Source organism: Fukomys damarensis, unplaced genomic scaffold (assembly GCF_012274545.1).
Source record: "Fukomys damarensis isolate Sample0158 unplaced genomic scaffold, DMR_v1.0_HiC HiC_scaffold_22, whole genome shotgun sequence".
In the NCBI taxonomy this organism is placed as follows: domain Eukaryota; kingdom Metazoa; phylum Chordata; class Mammalia; order Rodentia; family Bathyergidae; genus Fukomys; species Fukomys damarensis.
The window spans coordinates 3,254,741-3,263,995 of NW_022900934.1; the positions used below are offsets into that span (position 1 = coordinate 3,254,741).

Genomic DNA, 9,255 nt, shown 5'->3' on the forward strand with positions numbered 1-9,255 from the left:
GGTTGGGGAAAGAGCCATGTATAGAAACTGTTTTTAAAGGATTAAAATAGTGATTGTAACCTGTTGGCTCCTAGATCCTTTTACTAATGGAGGCTATCTATAAGTCTGATATTTTGTTATAATTTTTCCTTTAATTTTAGCTATAAAAAGATTGAAAATTTAATAATTTTAAAAAACAATTTTAGCTAAAAAATTTTAAAACGCTTGTTGAGGTCTATAAATTTTACCATAGTTTTGTCTAATAACCCATAATAGGGGTGCGTCAGCAGTGTACTTGGAAACTGCCAGTAGGGGTCAGCAACTGGACCCCTTCTTATACACAGCTTTATTATTAAGGTCCTGACTTCATACATCTTTGGATTGTATTTTTCTACGGGGTGCTTAGACCAAGTTAAGGTGGGACCTATATTAGTTAAAATTAACCTCTTGCTGTCTATCAAGGTCAATCAAGTCCCCACAGGCATTACTTTGAACCCTGTATAGAGCCTCTCAGCTCCTGTCAATGTCAGCCATCAGGCTGTGTCATAGCCTTGCTTGACCATGTTGCTTTCTGTGAAAGCATGGGAGATTTTTCCCTCCAAGTGACACTCCTTTAGCACACTGTTGATTCTTATCTTTTTGGTGTCCAATAATCTCCCTGTTCAGGAGGTTGGGTGACTTACCAAAGTTGTAGGATCTTATAGAAAAGATTCTTCATGTCCAGAGTTATTTGTAGACCTTGAAGGGTCAGGGACATAATGCTGGCTGTCTTCTTAGTCCAGTTACCTTTCTAGTTCTGTTCTTTGTTGAACACCCAAAAGAGAAGATCAATAACATTAGCATTGCAATGAGAACAGTGAGCTTAATTATTATAATTGTACTTGGATATCAAGCATTTTAAAATATAAAATATAGTTAGAAGACTGTCATTTTTTTTAATCAATCATGGTTGTTCTAGTTGTTGGATTCCTATAAAATGTTAACAGAAGAAAAAGCTCCAACTCAAGAGGCACACATAATATTTTAGCATGACAATCATGACAAAATTATCTTTGTAACACACTTAAATGTACATCTTAATATAAGATAGCCATTATAAAACACACTCATTCTCCTCCAAAAGCACAAATTTCTCATCTAAATTGTTATCCTTTGATAGGATGCCCCTTAAAGAAATGCATCAGCCTAGCAATGTACCTGTTATCATAAGTAGGTGGAGAGTAAGAGAAAGGCAAATACCTGAATCAAAAGGAGGTTATTACTACAAACAATATATTAGAAAACATGTGCAGTCAGAAAACATAAATGCATTTAGTATATCCAAAAATTAACAATAACAATTATCACCATTATATGTATGAAACCTTATGCCCTTTAATTTAGTTTGGTCCCAAAAGCATCTTTTCAATAAAGCCTGTTGTTCCCACAGAAAAGTTAATCTTTGAAGACAGCAAGAGTAAACATATCACAATAACACATTTGGAACTTAACCCTTTGATGACAACTAATGCGGAAATATTAGTCTCTTTTAAGGCTATGAAAACTATCAGGGTCAGTCTGTTGTTAGACTATGGAAATTGTTGAGGTCCCACTAGTGAGCAAAAGCTGGAAAATACTGCCATGCAGCCTCTTCCTTACCCACCAAGGGGAGTCCTGTTTAGCAGTCCCTCTAAACCCAAGAATTTTCATTAATTACTTTGACAAAGTTTATTTAACATCCCATAAAAACCAGATTATAACAAATAATACATTATTTGTAACCAATAAAAGTTTTGGAATGATTATATTTACACAACACTGTGCAGTACATCTTTTTAATCTGTTAGGAACCTGGGGGGAAAAGCGTTCCTTTAACTTTAATAATCTTTATTATAAGCAATTTAAATTATAGGCAAATATCTATTACAAAACCTTTTTTAAGGCAAGAAAAGGGAAAAAATTTTGAGTTCAAACAGAACAGATGTATGATTGGACAGACTGACACACGAAATAATTTATAAAACTAGAGTGCACTCAAATATAGTTAATTTAATTATAATATCCTTTTATAATTTTAGGTTCATAATTGTAAATAATACTAGTCAAAACTTTTTGTAAATCAATTAACAGAGATCTCTTGTAGAATTAGAATCAGAAGAAATGAAAGCTCTTTATGCTTATAAACGCAAATGTTTCAGAACAAACTTGAAACCAACAAGCATATTTCCTTGATAAATCACTTCCACACACCTTCTCAACACATCTAGGCCTTCTGGTCTTGCTTATCTTTCTTTATCCTTCTAACAAGAAAAACATACTAAATCTTTTCATATCAAAAGTGTATCTCTTTTATTTATAGCCTTAATATTTTTCCTTTGTCTCACTTACTATAAACCTTCTATAACAAACTTGTCTTCAGCTGTTAAAATTTTTTAAAGTTTCCCTTTTTTTCTGTTCTCAGATTGTTACATTTAAAATTTGAGTGGCTGCCAATAGAACAGTACTAACCTTGAGTTCTTCATCAACAAAATACAGAAAAGAGCAAGTTAACTCTATAATTACAATTCAAGAATTTGCAATGCACCAGAAATATTTTAGGCACACCAATTAAGCATCACCTCAAATTGAAATAAGGATACATTTATCAATTAGCTAAAATTTGCAACTTGACCTCTCGTGTAAAATCTCTTTGTGTCTGGTAGAGAGCACAGTTGCAGTTTTTTTGGCTTTTTTTAGATTCCAGAACTTGGCAGGCAGCGTCAGGCTGGTGACACAGTGCTGACCTTTGGGCTCTTAAAGCTAGGAGTGTTTTTTCTCACTATTTTGCTGTGTGCTCTTCTGAGATTTCCTATTTGTTTTTAATCCATTACTTATCTTCTCATTTCAGTTCTTTCCAAGGTGAACGCAAGCCTCAACCCTGAGTCCAATCACAGCCCAAACCCTCCAGTGCACTAAGGCCACATAGTTCTCCTCATACTCCCCCCCCTCCAACCTTCTCTGCTCTTGTATCTTAGCAACTCAACTGAGGGGGAGGCAGCTTGAACCCCTCTAGAGGGAAAGCACTGGGGTTTGCCTGTAACGACGTCACATTTTCTGAGAGGCAAATCCACCATGTAAGACAGCAGATACGGCAGGCAGGTGTTCTAAGAATGAAGCCAGTCTTGCCAGTGGCTGACTGCCACAGAGCAGAAGCTGGAAGGCTCACAGGGTCGGATATTCAGGCTGCAAAACAGAGTGCGAGAGGCTCCAAGTTGTCAAGGTCTCAGCTAAAATCTCAAGAGAGATAACTTTCCTTCTTTGTTGAGCTGTCTGAATGTTATTTTTGACACACTCCCTAAGTTCCACATCTAAAGTTCTTGTTTGTAGAAAATGACGGTTATATTTAATCATCTTTTGCAAAATTTAATCCAATACTACAGGCCAACTTGGGCCAAAAGTGAGTTTGTATATTTATTTTTTTGCAGCATTTATTTCAACACTGCAGGCCATCTTGGGCTGAAAGTGGTTACTCTGTGTTTTAGTCCCAGATGACTCCCGTTACTACCTTCTCACGTGGGAAGTACCTACCTCTTATTTTTTCTGGGATTTTGTGCTTACCCTTGACGTGATGTAAGGTGCACTACATCATCGATTCTTTTATTTTTTCTTTTCTTTTTATTCCTTTTTATTCTGAGCAGCCTCACTGAGCCGGTGATTGCTCATGGTTCAAGCCCCACACTGGATGCCAACCGCCAGAGACTCCTGCAGTAAATCTCTAGTCCCCACCTGCCCACTGTGTGACATAGGCCTGAGGAAAAAAATACACTGAGAGGCAGACTAAGAGAGAGAAAGCAGGGCCAAGACGACCATAGCCAGGGCAACCAACTGACAAAGGCACTGGACAGTCCCAGGCCCTGACTTTCATTGGTAATCAATGGGGGAAAAGGGGATGTGCAGTTTCTATGGAAATGAATGTAAACAAGGCTCAGAAAGGAGAAGACAAAACAGGAACAGAATAGATACAATATATGATTGTAATTAGAACACTGTCCTTCTAGTCTGAAGGTTTTAGTTGTGGGAACAGAATTTGGGTGTGAGTTACTCTGACCTCCATGGCACGTAGGCTTCAGCCAGACTCACTTCTATAAACGGCTAACTGTGGGGTTGACTCTTCACAGCCTGTTTTGGGTATAATCAATATTATGGTCCTCTGCACTCAACCGCCTATCCCTGAGGCATTTTGTTATGGCAGTACAGCGTGAACTCGGTTACATAGGCTTTATATTTATTTTATTCATGCCAAAGTATTTCATAAACCTGCTCTCATTTCATTAAAATATTTCCAGATCATTACTTCAATATCTTCACAGTGTTTCCTCATCGATTACAGCTCTCTCAGTGAGTCCTCTACTGTTGACCATTTACATTTAAACAAAATATGTCCACACATTCCCAAATCAGTGCTCTACAGTAAATTCTCATAAACTAATTTGCTGAGTCAAAGATAAAAATGAAACAGTTGCTTTCAGACTTTTGTTTCCTGCAGCTAAACTGTTCTGAAGTATTTGAGAGTTCTCATACCCCTAAACTCTAGGCTTTCCAATCCGTGCTTTAATTTGTATAATAGAGCCATAAAGACTGTATGTGACTGTTGATTATATAAATGGTTTTCTAAATGAATTAAAATAGTTACTCATTCATTCACTCTTTCATTCAACAAAAAGGTGAATCTGTAGTTGCCACTGGTCTCACCCTGTGCTGTGGCTTTGGTGTGGCCCTGACCCACAGACACATGCTTACCGTCATGGGGATAAGATTCCAGAGGACAAAGGTCTGTGAGTACCCAAGGGATGAAAGAGAAATGCAGAGTAACATGAAGGCTGACAATAGAAAGACCAAGCTAGACTGGGCACCCAGAAGGGAAGAGTTTACCCCAAGACAAAAAGGATAGTGAGCAAGAACTAGGAGATGAGCAGAGGAAGGGCAGCAAGAACAACCAAGAAACGAGGGAAGTATGTGCAAAGGCCCTTAGGTATAATTCATATATTTGCTTAATTTTCTAGTATGTAAGTGCTCCATTCTGGAAAGAGGATCCTGAACTCCAGAGGCCCATCTCCTGAATGCCAATCGTGCCAATGATGAGAACACACAGAGCACAGAGGAAGTGGAACACGCCTCCTGCCTCTTGTCTAGGACTCCTCTCCTGGGTGTGCTTGTGTGTCTCCATCATCCTTGCCAACACAGCAAGAAGTGTCTCTTCATCATTCCCTGACACCCTCCCAGCCAACCACGTGATGGCAGTGATTTACAACACCTGTACATCCCAGGCAGATTAGAAAGAGAAATCTCCATAATTATACAGGCTTGCTGTTATTTAAATATTTACCAACATTAAACACCAAAGGGCTGTGCAAATGATCCAGGGACTCATATTGTTCTAAGCTAATATTCTTTGTACAATATTATGCAAATTGCATAAACTTTATTTTGTTGTTGTTGCTGCAAGCGGTATATCCCAAGGCAGCCATTCACTAAGTTGAAGCAGATAAAGTTTTAATAATAAATAGTGACGATGAATAAGTCACAAAGTTTGTACAATGCTAATGCACTCGCTCACCCTAGGGTAGTTTATTAGATAAACAAGTAACATTTCCTGCTTTGCTCTTGCTCAAGTGGCATCGTTTTCCTGGAAATGTCTGTGCAATAAATTATTTCAACCCATTAGGTGTTAACAAACAAATCATATTCACTTGCAATCTGTCGTGAATTGCTGAGAATTGAGATTTAAATACTGAAATTATACATTAATTTTACTTTGCAACAACAAAGCTGGTTAAGAGAAATTAAACTTGGCTGAAATGGGAACAAAACAGTATGCCTGATGCTGAATATTTTAAGCCTGCAAAGGAGGCTGCGAATTGTTTCATTAATATTCAGAACACTTGGGCATTTGTCACAATGAGAAAAATGCAAATAATAGTGTCATGCCTTGGGAATACCCACTAGCAGGACCGTGTCTGGGCAGTCGGTGTGTCTGCCCACAGGATGCCAGTGCTGGTTCGGCATGGGTCAGGGCCCCTTGCGCCTGTGTGCTGGGCTGGAGCTCTCTGGGCAGAACTGATCCCAAGCCAAAAGGTATCATCCATCTTTGCCCGTAATAGCCTGCTTCCATTTAGAAAGGCGAGTGAAGAACATCTTGAAGAATTTATCCATTAGCAAATAGCTGGAAACAACTTCCATGTGCATCAGAGGGTGGAGGATAAGAAGAAAATGCTGTCCATCTGGATAATAAAGATGTCTCTAGGTACAAAACAGGAAGAGGCAACCCATATGGTCCAAAATTAATTTCCAAATTTAAGTTGCTTTCATGAATTTTATTGAAGAAAATCATATTTTCAGAAACATGTGCAAAACCATATGACGATGAATTTTCCTGAAGTGAACACAGTTGGGGAACCAACGCCCACATCAGCTAGATCCCCTGTCCCCCTCCCAATGACCACACCCTAACTTTGGACACCGCAGCTAAGTGTGGGTGCCATCGACTCTTCCACCTCTGGATTCTCAGTCAGGACAACATCTGCAAGCCTTGCCCACTTGTTGCTGGCAGTGGTCCTCTGCCTGTTCTCCTAATTCACCTCGTTAAAGGCTGGTGTTCCACTGTCTAAACACGCTGCAAGTTAACTCTTTCTCCTCCTCGTGATGGGTACTCGAATGCTCTCCAGGTTTCACTATTACAAATCATAATGCCTTAAACATTCTTGCATATATCGCTGGTGAGTGCCAGGGTTTGATTTTTAAATATAAACATAGTTGCAGACGGTGCTGTGGTGCCTCCGTTGGAATGAAAAGGGAGTGGTGTCGCACAAGCATGCACGTGTGCATGTTCACCAGTGACGTATGAAGAAACCATTTCTGCCTTTCCCAAAATAACACCCATACCTGCTGGTGAGAAAGGCAGGAGGGGGCCTTACTATCATTGCTTATACTTTCATACTATTCTACATTTTCCAAGTGTGTAGATCAAGTTTTCAACATAAATTAATCAGAGGTAAGGGAACATAATGAATTGAAACTCATTTGGGTTCTGTCTGGGCATGCGGTCATTATTGTAACAGTAAATTTTATTTTCCTTCAGCTGTGCCTCCCAGCTTGCAAAATACTTTGCCAATGTGTATCTGATGCGCTTCTCATAATAACAGTGAGAAGCAGCATTTCCATAACCATCTCTGCGCACAGCTAAGCTGCCTGGTTGGCTTGAAATGAGCATTATTCAGTAACCCTGCTTCACCAAGGGGGAGATAACCAAGCAAAAAGGCTGTCACAAGGAGAGAATGCAGTGCTCAGCTGTCCACTGCATCCGTTAGAGGCCCAGGAATCTTATTTGCTTGCCCAACTCCTCTTTGATATAGGAGTTGGGCAGAAGCAGACCAACCATCCTAGTATTCCTGGTGTCTGTCACGCATTACCAAACTGTACTCTTCATTTAAATATGTATTGAGTCTCTACAACATCTTGACACAAGAGATAAATAGAACAGATATTCTATTTGTTTACATGAAGTTCGTGGTCAAGTAGAGAGGACCTACTCACAAGTACATGGTCTAGTGGGTAACGCCTGGCTTCCTTCTTCATTTGTAAATTGGAATCACTTTTAATTCAGCTAGCCTGCACTTAAATCATAGTTCCACTCTAAGCCACCAGCCTTGCTAACCTCACAGAGCTACTCAAGCCCTGTAAGTGTCTGAACCCACAAAGCAGGCGCCAGAGCCTGTCCCACAGGGTCATGAAGATAGCACACTGAGATGACAGATACAAAATGCTTGCTAGAGTTCCCGGGGAATCCACTGAAGTTCTCTGAGCACTGTCTAGTACGAACCTGTTCTAACCCAGACCCTGAAATGCAGCTGATGCTAAATAAATGTCTTTTGCATGGATTTAATTTGCCCCTGGAAGCTCCTAATTCTTGGTGCTGAGGATCAAACCCAGGGCTTCACACACAGCAGGCAAACACTACCATTGAGCCACATCTCCAACCTAGAACACAGAGCCTAATCCCGGTAGCTCCCTGCTACCCCAAGCTATTTTCACAAGCCTCTGGAACACACGGGATCTCTAGAATCGCTTCCAGGGTGCTACTGAACAGCCACGTGGACCTGGCTCCCATTAACTCCTCACTTTGTATCCACTGAGGGCCAGGCTCTTTTCCATAGATCTTCCACAACACCGTTCCGCAATACCACTGCGCTACAGACCGGGCCTCACTGTGTGAACTTCTAGTGGCCTCAGACTATTGAGGTTGAGAGCAGGGTGACAGATAACAGCTGTCCAGTGCAGTGCGCAGCTGTAGAAGTAGATCTGGAAACCAAGTGGTATCCAACAATCCCTGTCATAAACGATTACTTTGTGGAATCAGCATCCGCTGGCACAGCTCTCTCCAAAGCCTACGGGGCTCCGTGGCTGCATCCGCACTATTTTCTCAGAGCAGTACAATCTGTCTCCGCATTTATGACACAACATTAGTGAAGACGGTAGGTGCAACTGGTAAAATCACTGCCATGAAAAGAAAGACAATATAAATCTGTAGTCTAAGGACATGACAGCTCCAAACTGTTCATACCACATGAAGCAGGAGAATGAGACCAGGAAGAAGACCCTCGCTCCCTTTATCTTGTATCCTGTGCTGAACAAAGGGGACCATGGTTCCCATAGCTGTCATGCCCCTCCCCTGCACTTCCTTTCCCGCCCCCAGCCCCCGCACCTGCTTCCGATATGGACTGGAACAGCTTGCCTTGGTGTCCCCTGAGGTCTGTCAGTGGCCACTCTTCCCAGGATGCTAGCAGCCCTAGTGTCCCTCCCTTGCTTCCTTCACTCCGGATGCTGCAGCAGCCTCTTTGAAAAAAAAAAAAAAGTTTTACAGGGCACTATCCTGGCTTGGCTAAGGTCAGGGAGGGTGGAATTTGGACCATCATTTACATTTCCCAACTTTCCAAGCCCCAGTAAGCTGACACGAACACATGCGGCCTTTCTCGATTCCCAGGTTTCACCCCACCCACCCATTTTTCATGGAGATCCTATAGCTGTCAGTCAAAAAGCACCTGTCACCAAGCCCTCTTATTATATCCCAGCCATGACAGCTACAGCTGTCTAGGATGCCCTGAACCCACTTGAACAAATCACTGGCTTGCATGTGGACCAATAACAGTTTGCAGCTGCTGTATCTGTGAGAAACCTCACACTTGGGTTAATCTAGGAGGGGTCCCTCTAGCATCGTGACCTCCCAATCCTGACACACAAGTACAGCCTTGCTCTGGTGGC

General features: G+C 41.1%; 1 long non-coding RNA gene across 2 annotated transcripts in view; it reads right to left on the reverse strand.

Annotated features, from left to right (window-relative positions):
* The window catches only part of LOC104871561, a 31,016-nt gene extending 22,213 nt beyond the window's left edge, over positions 1 to 8,803 (reverse strand). For both annotated transcript variants that reach the window (XR_782904.2, XR_782903.2), the window contains exons 1-2: positions 8,699 to 8,803; positions 663 to 775 (exon numbers count right to left, since the gene is read on the reverse strand). This is a non-coding gene — a long non-coding RNA (uncharacterized LOC104871561). The remainder of the gene's footprint in view (positions 1 to 662; positions 776 to 8,698) is intronic.
* Positions 8,804 to 9,255: the final 452 nt, after the last annotated feature.